Raw genomic sequence first — 18,413 nt, 5'->3', positions numbered from 1 at the left:
TTCCATTGAAGTCCTCTCCAAACATCCAAAAATGGCAACTCCTCCACACTTTCTGTCCTCCTTTCACCTGCTTTATTTTCCACCATTGCACTTGTTGCCAAACGACATACTGTAGTTTATTTTTTTACTGTATAACTCTACTATAATATAAACTCTATGCATAATAGATATTTTATTATATTCTTGGCTGTATCCCTAGCAAGAAGAACAATGTCTCGTACTTACTGTATACTCAACAGATATTTGTTGAATAAGTGAATATATCCCATTCTGTGCCTGGAAACCAAACCAGTAGACCCTAAACTTTGGATGTGATTGTATCTCTTGCCCTTTTTCCCTTCTAAACTGTGGCCGTAACTGCATCCCCTGGGATCTCAGTGGCCAGCACATTGAAGACACAATACTTTCTTGACGAATAGAATTGAATCTAAGGGCCTTGGCAAACTGAAGAGGGACCCAGAAAGAGAGCAGAACAGTCTCTGGGAGCACATTCAGAGTATGACAAGGAAGACAATAAACAAAACACAAAGTAGAGATGGCTAATGAGTGGCATTGTGTTGGATCTAGTGGCAAGATGGATACAGATAAATGAACACGACTCAACCATTTTTCTACACCCTTTATCCTTCCCTGGGAGATCAGTTTCCTTCTATTTATTTCCAATTCCCAGCCACTCTTGGGAAAAGCAGCCAGTTCATGTGGTGGAGGGAGTCCTGCATTCAGAAGTCAGAAAGACTTGGGTTAGAATCCTGCTTCTGATACTGAGCGCTGAAAGAACTTGGGCTTGTCATTGGGAATGTCACTTCCCTCATCTGTAAAAGGCAGCTAACAATGACTACCTTTCTCGGTTTCCATGGGTATTGAATGAGAAAAGGTAGAAGAAAACCTTCATAGCCATACCCAATGCAGAGCAGGTACTCAAAACCTATCCTACTGGCAGGAATCAATAGACTTTATATATTTCTTGACATCGTTCTTGCTTTATTTATAGCATCAGCTGATGGAATTTGTTTTATCTGTTTGTCTCTTTTAGACTCCTCTCCCCAATCCTTCTTTCCTTGAGTGTTCCTTTGTCTGATTGGAATTCTTATACCAATCTGATCACACTCTTTATGCACAAGATGGTCAGCTCTGAGTTTTAGAACAAACAGAAGCAAGAGAGAAGATGGTTGGATATTTTAATCTAGAGAAGTGGAGGGATCCAGTTCACACACACACACACACAAATACTGAGGGCCCATGGTGATGGAAGGGAGTGAAAATGGAAAGGAAGTGATTTCCATATCCCTACCCCAGCATTGCCTGCTACAAAGTAGAGTTGCTTAACAGAGCCCTGGGATGTCCGCTAAATGCATCCCTCCCACCGTGGCATCAGCAGGTGTCACCATTAGGAAGCAGCAAGGGCAGGTGAGAGTTCAGAATAGCATGGGCCCCTGGGGCTTGCAGAGCTGCCTTGATGAGAACAGACTTGGGCACCCTCAGGAGTTCTGGCTTCTGATCTGCAGGAGGGAAAAAAAGCTCAAGAATTATGACTGAACTTGAATCCTGCAAGGAGAAACTGCCTCTAGGACCAGTGAAACTTATCCCAGGATTGACACACTTGAAAATATTAGAGAGAGTGAAAGCCACTCTCAGGCTGTGTCTCTCTGGGCTGCTACTGCAGTTTTCTGGGGCTCCCCTCTGAGTTCCAATCCACTGGAGAATAATTCTCACCTCAATTAAGACAAAGTTTTCTTCCCAGCATGGTGCCCTCAGGAAGGACACCCTTTAGGGCCATAAAACTCTGTGTTTGAATTCCGTCTCTGCCAGTTACTAGTGGTTGGCTTTAGCAAAGTCAATTAACATCGCTGAGACTTGGTTTTCTCTCTATAAGTTGGGGACAATAATACCTGTCTCATTTAAATATTAAATGAGAAAGTGTATGTATAACATGAATCTGCAGTTGTCAATCACTTTTTATTTACATAGAATATGTCCAAGTAGCCAAGCCCCTTTCTCTTTCCCAGTTCCCTTGAGAATTTCTGAAGTATGGCATAGAGACATTAACCAAAGGGAATTTAATTTACATCACTGATGCTCCCCCTTCCCCACCTGTGTTATTTCCCCCATTTCTACACCTCACCAAGATCTTTCCTCATCACTCTTCCTCTTCAGAAAGACAGTACGGTCACCCATGGACCACTCTACTTAGCTGGTTCTCCAAAAACTGGTCTCTTTGATAGTCTTGTATTTCTCACCTCTACTTTCCAACCAGGGAGATCCAAATAGCCTATCGCCGAAAATAAAGGAAACAGAGTATGCAAGTAATGCATAATTCCCTGCTTTAATCCTTTTCTCCCACAATCCATTCTTCATATGGCCATAAGGGTGCACCTTTTAAAATCCATAAGGATCTCACTCCTCTGCTAAAGTCCCCCAATCACCTCTCATCTCCTGAAGAGCTATAGGCCTTTACAGTCACCTGCTAGTCTTCCTTGTTCTTCCCTCTTTTTTCCAGGTTGCAGCTTTCTTCTCTGGGCCGATGAGCAGCTAAGAGTGGTGTGGAATTTCCTCATTCACTGTGCTGCTGGGCCAGCAGCGTAATCTTCCCAAGTAACCAGTCTTACTACTTCACTTTTGTCTTAAAGTCATTTACCCAATAGTCTTTGTATATTGGGGAACACTGCAGAAAGTGATTTAATTTATGAGCTCTGTAGTCAGGCTCCACCACCTGGGATCTGTGTGATCTTAGGAAACTAAATCTATCTTTACCCATTTTATTTATAAAATGTAGATAATAATAGCCTACACAAAATCTTCAGTATGGTGCCTACCACCTAGTAACTAATAAATAAATGGCAACGAGTTTTGCTGAATTATATGAGACAATGCAGACTCCATACTGTAGCAGGTAAGACCTTTTTTTTTTTTTATTGAGGTCACATTGGTTTATAACATTATATAAATTTCAGGTGTACATCACTATATTTCGACTTCTGTATGGACTGCGTTGTGTTCACCACCAAAAGTCTAGTTTCCGTCCATCACCATACACATGTGCCCCTTTACCCTTTTCACCCTCCCCCTACCTCTTTCCCCTCTGGTAACCACCAATCTGTTTTCCAGTCTGTTTGTTTATCTTCCACATATAAGTGAAATCACATGGCATTTGTCTTTCTCCATCTGACTTATTTTACTCAGCATAATAGTCTCAAGTTTCGTCTCCCTTTTACTATCATCTAAACTTAGCTCGCTTTTAGATTCATCTTGTATCTCTCTCCTAATGGATCATGTTCTCCAGCTATATTTTTTTTATCACTCCCTAAGGACAGTGTATGTTTTCATGACTCCCTTGCATTAGCATTAACTGGCCTTGGTCTCCATTTCCACCTGGCAAGTTTCCACTTGACTTTCAAGATTCTGTTCAAGGATGGTAGACTGAATTCACCTGCTTTGTATATCTTCTGTATAAACATCCCTTTGAATGATGAAAAAGATATTGTAAGAAAACAATAAATATTTAATATTACTGGAAAATGTAAAAGGATGTCATCAGAAGAACATAATTTTGATGTATATTTAAAATATAGAAAGAAGTCAGAATATATTTCTGGCTAGCTGAGAAACTTTTAAAAAAACTACTAAATAAAAAAAATACTTGAAAATGATGGACAAAGTGTAACAAAGATTCTTTTCAATGCATAGCTGAGCTTCTGAGAAAAAAAGATCAATCTCTAAGGACCTAAAACAGAAGGAGACATGAAAATTCAAGTTTTCAGCTGCCACCCATGCAGTGACTATCCTGGGAGCATTTGCTGTGCTTATTAACCAAGAGGTTTGAGTTTTGCAGCTGTCACAGAACAAAATAGAGCCTTTGGCTTTTTAAAAGCCAAAGTTGGAACTGAAATCCTGCATAAACCTGAGACCTTCAAGGGGTTCATTGAAGATAAAATAGTGTACTAGGAAAAAACCCACATCTAGTAAAGGAGATTGCAAGGGACAATGTCTTCCACATGGGCTTTGGGAGGGAAAAAGTCTTCCCCATATATTTATAAACCCATTATGAGGAATTGGGGTCTGAGAAACCTCAAGCACATCAGGGTCCCTCTCAATAGTGAATGAAAATCCTTTCTGGAGAGAAACACCTTCCATTCAGGCTTCAGAGTGTTTCCAAAGCTTAAGCTTCACTGAACAAGATATCTAAGTTCAAAAATGGAAGGCATAGAGGCCAGCACAGCGGCACAGCAGTTATGTTCATGTGCTTGGCTTTGGGGGCCTGGGGTTCTCCAATTTGGATCCTGGGCATGGACCAAGCACCGCTTATCCAGCCGTGCTGTGGCAGGTGTCCCACATATAAAATGGAGGAAGATGGGCAAAGATGCTAGCTCAGGGCCAATCTTCCTCAAAAAAAAAAAAAAAAAAAGGAAGACATAAAAACATAAGAGGTCAGTCAGAGAGCAAGATTTAGCAGAAAGAATGAACATCAGAATTAGACACTCAATCACCTCAGCTAATAGAATTATTGGACTCAGACTATAAATAGGTAAAAAATTTAAAATATAAGAATAAACAATATACAGTAAAAAAATACAAAGCAGGGCTGACAAAGAAACAGATCTTCTAAAAAATAAGATATAACTATTGAAATTAGCAATTTAATAAATGGTCTTAAAAAGAGAATAGATAAATATTTGAAGTAGAATAATATTAGGAAATTATTCAAATGCAGCACAAAGACCACAAGAGAGAACATATCAGCCACGGAGAATAGAATGAGAAGTTTACAGTACACATCTAATCAGATTTCCAGGGAAGAAATTGAGAGAATAGGGAATTTGGCAATTGTTAGCAATTACTGAAGATATCATGGGTAAGAATTTTCCACAAGTGATGAAAGAAGCATATTTTCAGTTTTAAGAAGCACAATCAGGATAATAAAAAAAAACTACATCAGAACACATTGTTGTGATACTGAAGAAGACAAAAATAGAGGGATTTGCTAAAGCAGGCAAGGAGGAAAGACAGAGAGAAAAATAACTTTTAATCCAAAATTAATAACTTGTTATTTTTCAGGAAAACAAAAGGGAGTTTATTACCAAAAGTCTTTTACTAAATGAGTGTCTAAATACATATGTCAGGAAGAAGAAACTTGGATCCAGAGGAAGAGATAGCTAAGTAACAGATAAACATTTATAGACGTTTAAGTCTTAACATGGGGCTGGCCCGGTGGTGCAGCAGTTAAGTTCACACGTTCTGCTTCAGTGGCCCAGGGTTTGCTGGTTTGGATCCTGGGTGTGGACATGGCACCGCTTGGCACACCATGCTGTGGTAGGCGTCCCACATATAAAGTACAGGAAAATGGGCACGGATGTTAGCTCAGGGCCAGGCTTCCTCAGCAAAAAGAGGAGGACTGGCAGTAGTTAGCTCAGGGCTGATCTTCCTCAAAAAAAGAAAATAAATAAATAAATAAAAAATAAATAAAAGTCCTGACTTTATGGAACAATGATAATTACAATGACTAACTTGGAAGCATGTTAAAAATAAGTTGGAACTAAAAATATACTGGGTAATAATAAAAATAATTTGAGTATATGATAGCAAAAATTTTCTAAGTTTCTTGCATAGTTCTGAGGACATTATACACCTAAATAAATTTTAAAGATTAGCACAAAAAGAATAGAAATTTAGTGTGTAACTTAAAAAAAAATGGAAACAGAAATAAAGCTATTTGATCAATCAAAAACAAGTCAGGGGGGTTGGTATCAAGGTGGAGGTGTAGGCAGACTCTGAACTCACCTCCTTGCCTAGACACAAGAAATTTACAGCTATTCTTAGAATAATTATCCCTGAGAGAGAACTGAAAACTGGATAAAAAGAGCCACCACAATAAGCGACAGTCTTGACTGAGATAGAAGAGGGAGAAATTCCTTTCTGGAGATAAAAAAATTCACTTTTGAGCTGCAATGTTTCATGGCTGGCTGGGAGTCAGCCTAAGGTACGCAGCCTTCCCTGGAGCAGTGGGGGACCTGAGTGGGGGAGCATTACCACTATAAGCATCTTTTGGACTCAGCACAACTGAGATGAGTATCTTAATATCCAGCTTTGCTGGCTGTTAGCTACTACAGGGAATAATCCCAGAAAAGCTGTCCAACATAAGGGGAAAAAAAGCCAGATCTTAAAGGACCTATGCAGAAATTCACCCATTTTGGAAAGCACCCTAAAATCACCAGAAAGAAAGCACAGTCCTTCGGTGAAGCAACTCACTTGATAGGCTTTGGGTGCGTCTTGGAGAGGTGAGACCTTTCCAGGTACTGATACATTGGCAGCAGCCATTATTGTGACCTAGTTCAGGTGTACTGACATAGACGTTAGCAGATGCCTTTGGAGTTCTCCCCCTGGCCTGTTAGCTCAGGGTCAGCCCCACCCAATAGAGCACCAATTTAATCCATCTCAGCCAGGGAAGGCAGCTCACCTTCAGGACTGGACCCACCCAACAGCAAGCCCTCAGGCAACTTGTGGACCTGCGTAGGCTGGTGTCTGGAACCTCTGAAGGCAGGTGAGTGGGTCTGCCTCTGAGGGGCAGGGTGTGTGCAAGGGGCAGGTGGAGTGTGTGGATCATTGATGGAGTGTGTGGGACCTCTGCAGTTGGGTGACTGGGTCCACTTCAGGGGGGTGGGACATGTGCATAGGGCAGGACTGTGTTGACAGTGTGTGGCCCTGTGGGTGGTGGGGCTTTTCAGCTGCAGAAGACATGTGCTTCTCAAACAGCCACATAGGGGATCAGTCCCACCTTCCAAAGCCTGAAACACTTGGGTGTTCCTATGCCTGGGGCCAGCCCCACTCAACTGCAACCCTGAGAGAGCTGACAAGAGCCTTGCAGGCCAGAGGCCTACGGCAATTATAAGCTGCTGATCCTAGCAATCAGCTACACTGGGTGCCTACTCATTTAACAGAGAAACTGCAACAGGAATGTGCTATTAGACTTTGTAGCCTACTGTGCTGGGGCTCCCTATGCCTGATAAAGTGACTGAAGGGTCCACAGCAGTAACATGCAGCTGAGCATTACAACCAGCTGGCCAAGGTGACAGCCTCAACTTGCTGGGCACCTGCAGCAAGAGCAACCCCGTCACAACAGAAGGACACACATAACCCACACAAGAGACACTCCTGCAACATTTGTAATTGGTGGTGAGAGGGAAGCACACTGCTTGGCCTCATAAGGCATCTCCTACATAAGGCCATCTCTCCAAGATCAGGAGACACAGCTGACCTACCATAGATATAAGCACAGAAAAAGAGATAAAATGCAGAGGCAAAGGAATATGTTCCAAGTAAGGGAAAAGGACAAAACTCCAGAAAAAGAACTAAATGAAACAGAGATAAAAAGTCTACCTGATGAAGAGTACAAACTAAAAGTCATAAAGGTGCTCACTGATCTTGGGAGAAGAATGGATGAACTCAGTGAGAACTTCAACAAAGAATTGGAAAATATAAAAAAGAACCAATCATAAATGAAGAATACTATACTTGAAATGAAAAATTCACTAGAGGGACTCAACAGCAGAGTAGATGGTACAGAAGAACAGATCAGTGAGCTGGACAAAAGACTAGAGGAAATCACCTGAGCTGAACAGATGAAAGAAAAAGAATTAAAAAGAAGAGAACAGTCTAAAAGACCTCTGGGGCAACATTAAGTGCCCTAACATTCATATTATAGGTGTCTCAGAAGAAGAGAGAGACAAAGGGGCAGAGAATCTATTTGAAGAAATAACAGCTGAAAACTTTCCTAACCTAAGGAAGGAAACAGACATTCAAGTACAAGAAGCACAGAGAACACCAAACAAGATAAACCCAAAGAGGCCCACACCAAGACACATTATAATTAATATGTCCAAAATTAAAGATAAAGAGAGAATCCTAAAAGGTGCAAGAGAAAGGCAACAACATACGAAGGAAACCCCATAAGGCTATCAGCGGACTTCTCAGCTGAAACCCTACAGGCTAGAAGAGAGTGGCATGATATATTTAAAGTGCTGAAAGGAAAAAACCTATAGCCAAGATACTTTCCCAGGCAAGGTTATCATTCAGAATAGAAGGAGAGATAAACAGTTTCCCAGACAAGCAAAAATTAAAGGAGTCAGTCACCAAGAAATCAGGTCTACAAGAAATGCTAAAGAGACTTATTTAAGTGGGAAAGAGAAGACCACAAAGAGGAATAAGAAAATTATCCCAAAAAAAGGCAGTAAAATCACTGGTAAAGGCAAAAATACAGTAAAGGTAGCAGATCAACTGCCTATGAAGATAATATGAAGGTTAAAAGACAAAAGTACTAAAATTACCTATTTCAATGATAAGAGGTTAGTGGATACACACACACAAGATAAGAGGTTAGAAATGATATCAAAAACATAAAACGTGGGAGGAGGAGAGTAAAAGAGAAGCGCTTTTAGAAAGAGGTCAAACTAAAGAGACTATCAACTCAATATAGATTGCTATATACATAGATTATTGTATATGAACCTCACGATAATCACAAACCAGAAACCTATAATAAATACACAAAAAAAGTAAGAGAAAGGAACCCAAACATAATACTAAAGAAAGCCATCAAACCACAAGGGAAGAGAGCAAGAGAGGAAGAAAGGAACAGAGAAGAACTACTAAAACACCCAGAAAAAAAGTAACAAAATGGCAATAAATACATATTTATCAATAACTACTTTAAATGTCAATGGACTAAATGCTCCAATCAAAAGTCATAAGGTGACTGACTGGATAAAAAAACAAGACCCATATATATGCTGCATACAAGACACATACTTACTTAATTATGCATGGGGGGAAAATGGATCCCTAACTCATACACAAATAAAAATACATACCAGTTGAACTCGAGACCTAAATATAAAAAGCAATCTTTTATCTTAAAAAAAAAACTGAGGAGGCTATCTATATGAACTCATGGTAGCAAAGTTTTATCTTAATAAAACACAAAAGCACAGAGCATAAAGAAATTAATTACAATTTATTAAAATCAACAACTTTTATAAATCTAAGCTAATGTAAATAAAGTACAAAGACAGACCACAAATTGCCAGAAGATATCTGCAATTCAATGTGATCAATAAGAATTACTAAGTAGAATATATAAGAAACTGCTTATCAATAAAAAGGTAAAATAACCAATAAAATGTTAATGCACAAAAGAGATAAAATATTCAACAAAAATATGAAAAGATACCCTAGCTCACCAATATTCAGAAAAATGAAAATGAAAGCTACAACAAGATACCGTCTTATACCTGTCAGTTAAGCAAAATTTGGAAAGTGTGACAATACTAAGTATTGTGAGGATGTGGATAAATGGGAACTCTTATACGCTGTGGTGGGAATGGAAATTGTTCCAAACGCCTTGGTGAACAATGTGATCATATGGATTATAGCTGAAGATCAACATACTTGATGACCCAGCAATTCCACTCATGGTTATAAATCATAGAAAAATATCAAAGGGAAAGAAAAATAAAGCAGATTGGATGGCTATAAAGGGGAAAGAAGGACAGAAAAACTCAACTTTGGAGAGAAACAACTACTGATGCTAACGCTAGTTTTCCCATAGGATCTCCAGAGAAATGGCAAGCTAAGAGTCAACAAATATAAATATCTGGAGGGAATACGGGGAAATAATCAGAGAAATTAATTAAAGGACTAAATTTGGAGCATCTGCTCCCATTGAACTTCTCTCCTACCTCCATATTGAACATCTCGTGGCAATGGCTTTTGCCCATATAATATATAAACAAAGTGAATGACTTTTCTTGGAAAGGCTCTTAAGCATGATTGTTGGCACTAGGAAAATAAACACAGCAGAGTCTGAGATAAATCTGTAAGAACAAACACATGTACATATCGGAAGTTTTATTTTTGAAAGAGTTAGTGTCTGTTAAGGGCTCCAACAAAGTAGACACAAGTCTAAGTTTAACTTGGGAGACTTACTTTCCATATCAAGAGAGACAAGATACAACACCCAGATGATAAAGCACAAACACTTTAGATATGCACCCTTCCCCTCATTTGTAATCACTAATGAAATGCTCTTGTAATGTCCAGAATTTAGGTTCATCTGCAGGTAAACAGAGACATGTATTTGATCTAATATAATGTGTTTCAGCTTTCACTATTGTTCAGTCTAGCCTTTAACTACAAATAGGAATAGCCAAGAATCGTCAAATATTTAAATAAACATGTGCCTTGAAAGAGGCATCAGACTGAATAATCAGAAAAATTAGCCCCCTCAAAACAAATATAATTGAAGATATAGAGAAAATGCTTCAGAAAAAAATTGTTTACACCCTCAGGGAGATTAAAAAACTGTCTGCTACATAACAGAACCATAGTTCTGGAACTTAAAAGTAGGATAATTAGAAAAAATATATTAATAGGTAAATGGCAGAATGTGAATAACCGAGGAATCAAATACTGAGTTAAAAGACTGAACCAAGTAATTAGGATATATAGTGTAATAAGACAAAGAGATGAAAAGTATGAGAGAGGGTTAAGAGGTGTGAAGAATAGATTCAGAACTTCCAGTATCTGTTAATATTTTCAGAAGGAACAATCATAGGTAAAAGGGGTGTGGTAGGCAGAATAATGGTCCACCAAAAAAGTTTATATCCTCATCTCCAACATCCGTGAATATGTTACATGAGATGGTGCCTGAATAATGGCTCCCCAAATATTTCCACGTTCTATCCTCAGAACCTGCAAATGTTAACTTACATGGCAAAAACGACTATGCAGATGTGGTTGAGTTAAAGATCTTGGGATGGGGAGATTATTCTGGGCTGAGTATTCAGGTGGGCCTGCTGTACTTAATAGTCCTTATAAGAGAGACACAGGAGGGTCAGAGGCAAAGGAGAAAGTGATGTGACAACAGAAGCAGAGATTGGAGTGATTTAGCCGATGCCAAGGAATGCCAGCAGCCTCCAGAAGCTGAAAGAGGCAAGAAACAGATTCCCCCCAGAGTCCCCAGAATCAACCAGCCCTACTGGCACCTTGATTTTGGTCCTTTTAAGGTTCATTTTGAACTTTTGACATCCAGAACTGTAAGAGAATAAATTTTGTGTTTTAAGCCACTAAGTTTGGGTAATTTGTTACAGCAGTAATACAAATGAATACATGTGCTAAAGGGAATTAAGGTTACAGATGAAACCAAAATTATTAATCAGTTGGCCTTAGACATCTGAAAACAATGTAATTCACCATATTAACAGACTAAAAGTGAAAAACCATATGATCATCTCCAAAAAAAAAAAAAAGCATTGCAAAATGCAACATTCATTCCTGATAAAAACACTCAGCAAAATAGGAATAAAAAGGAACTTCCTTAACCTGACAAAGGGTACCTATGGGAAACCTACAAGGAACACTTAATAGTGAAAGACTAAATTATTTTCCCCAAAGATCTAAAACAAGATAAAGCTGTCCACTTGCCACATTTCTACTCAACATTGTACTGAAGATTCTAGTCAATGCAAGAAGGTGAGGAAAGGAAATAAAAGGAATTCCAGTTAGAGAGAAAGAAGTAAAACTGTCTGAATTCATAGATGACATGATCATCTACATGTAAAAATTTTGTGGACTATACAAAAATATGTACCAGAAGAAATATGTGAATTTAGCAATGTTGCAAGATACAACATCAATATACAAAATCAATTGTATTCCTCTATGCTAGCAATGAATAATCAAAAAGTGAAATTACAGAAATAATACTGTTTTCAATGGCATTAAAATTATAAAATACTTAGGGATAAACCTAGCAAAAGATGTTCAAGACATGTACATGGAAAACTATAAAATCTTACAAAGAAACTATAAAGAGGACCTAAGTAACTAAAGAAATGTGTCACAGATTGAAAAACTAAACAACTCAAAAAGATGTCAATTTTACCCCAAATTGACCTGTAGATGCAACACATCCCAGCAAAATTGTTCCCAATATTTGTGTAGCTGATTCTAACATTTCATATAGAAATACAAAGAACCCAAAATAGCCAAAACCAGTTTCAAAAAAAAGTATGAAGAATTTAAACTATCTGATTTCAAGATTTATTATAAGGCTGCAGAAATCAAGACAGTGTGGTGTTGGTGTAAAGAGAGACAAATAGGTCAATGGATCAGTGTAGATTTTCCATAAAGAGATTCACACTTACATGGTCAATTGATTTCCAACAAAGTCGCAAGAACAATTCAGTGGACAAAGTATAGTTTTTCAACAAATGTTGCAGAAGCAATTATCTATCTATCTATCTATCTGTGTGCCTATTTATACTTTGCACCATAACCAAAAATTAACATTGAAAGAACCATAGAACTAAAAGTAAAATCCAAAACTGTGACATTTCTGGAAGAAAACACGGAAAAATTATTTGTGATCTTGGGAGAGGCAAAGATTTCTTAGATACAAATCAAAATCGGGACACATAAAGTAAAATATGGATAAATTGAACTTTATTAAAATTAAGAAGTTATGTTTTTTAGAAGATTTTTTTAAGACAATAGAAAGACAAATGACTGGAAGTAAAGATTAGCAAAATACATAATTGATAAAAGACGTATTTATAACATATAAAGAGCTCTAAATACTCATTAATAACAGTAGAATAACAACAAATAAAGGAGCAAATGATTTAAGGGACATTTTACTAAAGAAGATATATGGATGGCACATAAAATGTATCAGAATACATTAAATAAGCACATAAAGTGGTATCAGTGGTCATGAAGGAAATACAAATTAAGATATACACAATAAGATACCACTGTATATGTATTAGAATGTCTAAAATTAAGAAGATTGAAGTTTCTGTAAGGATATGGAGCAACTCAAAATCTCATACATTGCTGGTGTCAATACAAAATAGTGCAACCACTTTGGAAAAAGGTTTAGCAGTTTCCTAAAAATTTATACATACACCTTCCATACAACCAAGATATTTCATTCCTTGACATGTACAATATAAATAAAGTGTATGTCCATACGAAGACTGTTCACCAATGTTTATGCAGCTTTATTTGTAATAGTCTCTAACTAGAAACAACCCAAACGTCCATCAACAGGTGAATGGATAAACAAATTGTTGTTTTTCCATACAAATGACTACTACTCAACAATAAAGATTGAACTATTTAAACATGCAACAACATGGATAAATTTCAAAATAATTATGCTGAGTTTTAAAAAGCCAGACAAAATAGGGTACGTACTATTGATTTTATTCATATAAACTGATAGAAAACACAAGCTAACATATATTGACAGAAAGATCAGTGGCTGCCTAGAGTCGGGTGTAGGATGCAGAGGTGTGGGAGGGAGATTACGAAGGGCGTAATAAGCTTTTGGAGATGATCTATATGTGCATTTTCTTGATTGTTATGATGGTTTCATGGATGTACACATAAGTCACAACTTACCAAAATGTACAATTTAAATATGTTCATTTTGTCATATGTCAATAATACTGTATTAAAGTTTTTTAAATAAAAATTCTTTTAAAATGATAGTAATAAATTATAATTTACTGAATATAAATTTTAATCATTTGGAAAATCAATTACAAATGGATAGTATATTTAAATATGAAAGATAAAATAATAAAGCTTGTAGAAGAAAACATCAGAGATAACTTCACGGCATTGGGATAGGTAAAGTTTTGCTAAAGTAGATGCAAAGGAACTAACTGTAAAGGGAAAAGTTGGATAATTTGATTAAGTTAAAATTAAAACTTCTGTTAATTAAAAGACTATTAAAAAGCAAAAAGTCAAGGCATAGAGTGAGGATAGACAGATGATAGATAGATAGATAGATAGATAGATAGATAGATAGATAGATTGATAGATAGATAGAATAGATAGATAAATAGATAGATAGATAGATAGAGATCCAAATAAAGAACCTGTATCCTGAATACATAAAAACCTCCTACAAAGTACTAATGAAAAAAATAGCATAATTTTAAAAATGAGCAAGACATTCAAAAAGGAAATTCACAAAAGAGGCTACATGAATGATATTTAAACCTATGAATGAAAACATGCACAATCTCATTAGCAGTTAAGGCGATACAAATTAAAGCCGCAGTAAAATATCACTACATACCCACCAGAATGCCTAAACTGAAAAATCTGGCAATACCAAATGTTGACAAGGAACTTGAACTCTCGTATACTGCTAGAGAAAGTGTAAATTACACAATGGCTTTGAAAAACCCTTTGGCAATAGCTACCAAAACTGAATATAGGCAATCTCTATGAACCAGCAATTCTACTCAATAGAAATACATATATAACACAAACATAAAAACTGGAAAGAGCCTAAATATCCATCAATAGTACACTGGATAAATAAATTGTGGTATTTCTACACAATGATATTCTGAAGTCATGAGAAGGAACAAACTATGACTGTGTGCAGAAATGTGGATGAATTGCACAAACATAATGTTGAGAAAAACAAAATCCAGACACTGCAGAGCATATTTTGAACAATTCCAATTAACTAAAATTAAAAAAAAATTAATCCATGGTTATATAATTCAGACCTCAATTGCCTTAGTTGGGGGCAAGTCATGAGATTTTGTGGCACAGCAGTCTTCTTGGGCACTGTTGATGTTTTACTTTTTTAATCTGGGTGGAGTTACAAGGGTATATTCACATTGTGAAAATTCACTCAATTTATGCTGTGTACATTTTTCTGTGTGCATGTTATCCTTCAATATAATTTATTTTAAAAGGATACAAAAGTTGTTAATATAATACTTTATAAATATTTCTGGGTTGTTTGACATAAAATGAATGCTAGAGAAAAATTGTGTATAAAAAGAAAGAAGAATATATATATCTTTGTTCACTCATAAATGAATCCAAATTCTAAGAACAAATAAAGAAGGAAAACCTGTGAAGGTTGGGTGAGAAATGAAAACTGAATGGTGAGTGGATGAGAGACAGAGTCAGGAGAGAGAATTTTTGAGGTTTTGAAAAAATTGAAATTAAAAAAAATCTGAAACTTTCAAAGAGAAAATATAAATTGAAGGAAGGAACACAGAAAAGGAGGGAGGGTGGTGAAAAGAAAGTCTTTCAAAACTGCCAGCAGAGAAAAGATGGTTGTCCACCCTGAAGATGATCAAACACAGACCGTGTGACCACTGGTGAGTATACCCAGGACAAGATTCACGCATTATGCGGTAGGTGAGAAGAAGGGCCTTTGTACCAGCTAGGAATTCCTGAGTTGAACATTGCTTGGACTCTTAAAAGTTAATTTTTCTCACAATCAAGAAATTGAGAGTAGATGGATGCTGGTGTGAGGTCAACAATTCAAGGATGTCTAGACATTGACTCTGGATTCCCCTGTCCTGTCTTTCAGTATCTGCTTGTTGTCTCATGGTCTCAAGATGGCTGCTGTACCTTAGGGGTTTATTTCCAACATCCAAGGAGGAAGGAGAGAGAAAGAAAAAGGATCTAAGGTCTATATGCTGGCCAAGTCTGTCCCTTTTAAATACCTTCCTAGAGCTCCTCCCATCCCTTCGATTTGTATCTCTTTGGCCAGAGCTCTGTCACATGGCCACAGCTGGCTGCATGGTATCCAAGAAGATGGGGATTCTGGGTAGGATTGTGTCTGTTAACCAGCAGTCTTTCAGTACACTGAATACTAGATCTAACTGGTAGGCTTCATCCCTTGTCCGGTCTTTTTGGACTGGAATGCATCCTTTCTTAAAATTTTCTATGGCCCCCATAGCCTTAAAATAAGCTTATTTTCTTAAATACGATGTCTGAGGCTTTCGTGATCTGGATCCTCTCTACCTCTTTGTCCTCACTTCTATTATCCTCTGATTGTCACACAAAACTTCTCTTCTGAATAATTTGCTATTTCCTCTGCATGCTAGGCTACTTCACTCCTTGTGTCTTCTCACATGCAGTTCCTTATGCCTAAAATGCCTTTTACTCCCCTGTCTGTCTAATTTGTGGTTATCCTTCCTGACCCCTCTTCAAGAAGCCCTCCCTGACCCCAGCACAGAATGCAGTAGGCACTCATCCTCGGGTTCCCACATCACCCTGTGTACGTCCTTTCAGAGCAGCAATCACTCTTGATCAAAATAATCTGATTAATTTCTCTACATCCCTTATTAAATTGGGAGATTTAGTAGTAGAAACTATGTTGCTTATCTTTGCAATCACAGTTCCTGAGATAGAAGTTGCTAAATTAATGTTTATTGACTGAAAGAAGGGAAAGAATACACCAACTCTATAATTTTACCAAGCATGAACCTCAAAACACTTGGAGAAGGCATTCCTCTCCCACAAGATAAAGCAACATCTGGCAGGCATCTGAAAGTCCCCCTCTGTTGAGAACCTTCTGGGTAATCAAAATGCATGCAATAAAAGGTTTGGGCTTTTTTCTTCTGTAGGGCGTTCACTGAGCCCCATGGAGAGCTAAGGGGAGGGGCTCAGGACGGCAGCCAAGCAGAACCTGCTTATAGATCAGCTGTCAGATTGCAAAAGAAATCTTTCTCATGCTGGACAGATTGCTTGCTGAGGATCATTAACCATTTAGGACACATGACATTTTTTTTCCTTTAAATTGCTTTCCAACTTAGCAATATGAAAATGAAACCCCATTATGACAAAATCATCTTTCATTCGTTATCTGAATATCATCCTTCAAGTGTGATTAGGGAGAATTAGAGATTGTCTCCAACTCCTTGAATTAGACCAGGATGAATCAAATGGAAACTGTTTGAAAGAGGATGAGGATGAGGTTTAGAAGAGGCGGCCTCTATTTACTTATATATATTGAGCTCCCACCATGTACAAGAGACTTTACATACTTTATGGTATTTATTCTTAATAAGATGAGATAATTACTGTTATAATGAGAAAACTGAGTCTCAAAGAGCATAAGTAAGTGGTACAAACTCACAGGCAGTGTCAGAGCTGGGATCTGACATTAATTAATTTATTCATTGATGCAATCAATAAATAATTATTGACTGCCTAACGTAAATTCTATTCCAGGGATACAACTGTGATAAAAAAAAAAGGGTCATAGACCATAGTATCACACATCTCCAGCCCAATAAAAAAAGAGGAACTATAAAGCATTAATTGTAGTAAACTGGGGCACCAGGTACTGTGGTAACAGAGATCCAAGGAAGTTAGTCTGTGGAGTAAGGGTTGCCTTCTGGGAAGAAGCGAAATTTAAGCCAAGATCTATAGCACAAGTTGAGGTTAGACAGATGAAAGCTGGGGAAGTTTTTCAGGTAGCTAACAGTTAGTTCAAAGTCTTGGGGTTGAGGAAGACCATGGCTTATTGAAGAAACTGAAGTTTTCACAGTGGGCAGGTGGAGAGTGATGGAGCAAACCGTGCGGTAGTTGGGAAAGCGCTCCTGACAAGGGAAGAGCAAGACCCCCTGAGTGATGCATTCAGGAAGAGCAAGGAGGTCAGTGTGGCTGGAGTAGAGCAATGTGGGGAGAGAGCGCAAGGAGAAAGAAGGAGAGATGGGTCATGAGCCACAGCGTGCTTGGCCTTATGAGTCACTGTCGGGACTTGGAATCTTATTCTGAGGTCCCTGTGGGAAGTCAGAGGAGAGTTTTCTCAGAGAAGTGCCATGAGCCAATGAAACTATTATAAGGATTGCTCTGCTTGCTGTGTAGAGTTTAGACTCTAAGAAAGCAAGAATTATAGCATGGAAACTGATCAGGAGAAAGCTCTGGCCAAAGTCCAGAGGCAGTGGAGGTGGTGAGAAGTGGTCAGATGATGAACATCTTATGAAGGTAGATCAGGCAGGACTTGAAGATGCATTGGGATGCAGTGTGAGAAAAAGAAAGGAGTGAATGGGACTCCAACGTTTACGACTTAAGTGACTGCAAAGAAGAAGGTAACATTTTCAAAGATGGGGAAAACTACAGAAAGTACAGGACTAGGGTTGGAATCAAGACCAAGCCACTGGACATACTAAGTTTGAGATGACTGTTGGATTTCTGAGTGGAGATGTCAAGGAAGCATTGCACACATGAGTCTGCAACTTGAAAAAGAGCTCTGAGATGGAACTAGAAAATTAAGAGTACTATAGAATGTATTTAAAACTTTGAGACATAATGGAACCATGTAGAGAGCACCTAGAACTGAGTCCTGGAGTTGGGGAGGTGCCCCAACATGTAGAGTTCCAGGAAGTGGTGAAGATTCCACAAAGGAAACTAAGAAGATGCATCTAGGAAGGCAGCAGGAAAATAATTTGATTCTGCCATCCTAGGACCCAAGTAAAGAGAATATTTTAATGAGTGTGTCATCACATGTGTCAAATGCTGCTAATAAACAAGTTAGATGAAGACTGAGCATTGGCAACGGGATTTGGCAACATGAAAGTCATTAGTGA

This window comes from Equus przewalskii, chromosome 29, assembly GCF_037783145.1.
Source record: "Equus przewalskii isolate Varuska chromosome 29, EquPr2, whole genome shotgun sequence".
In the NCBI taxonomy this organism is placed as follows: Eukaryota; Metazoa; Chordata; class Mammalia; order Perissodactyla; family Equidae; genus Equus; species Equus przewalskii.
This window is presented reverse-complemented; position numbering follows the sequence as displayed.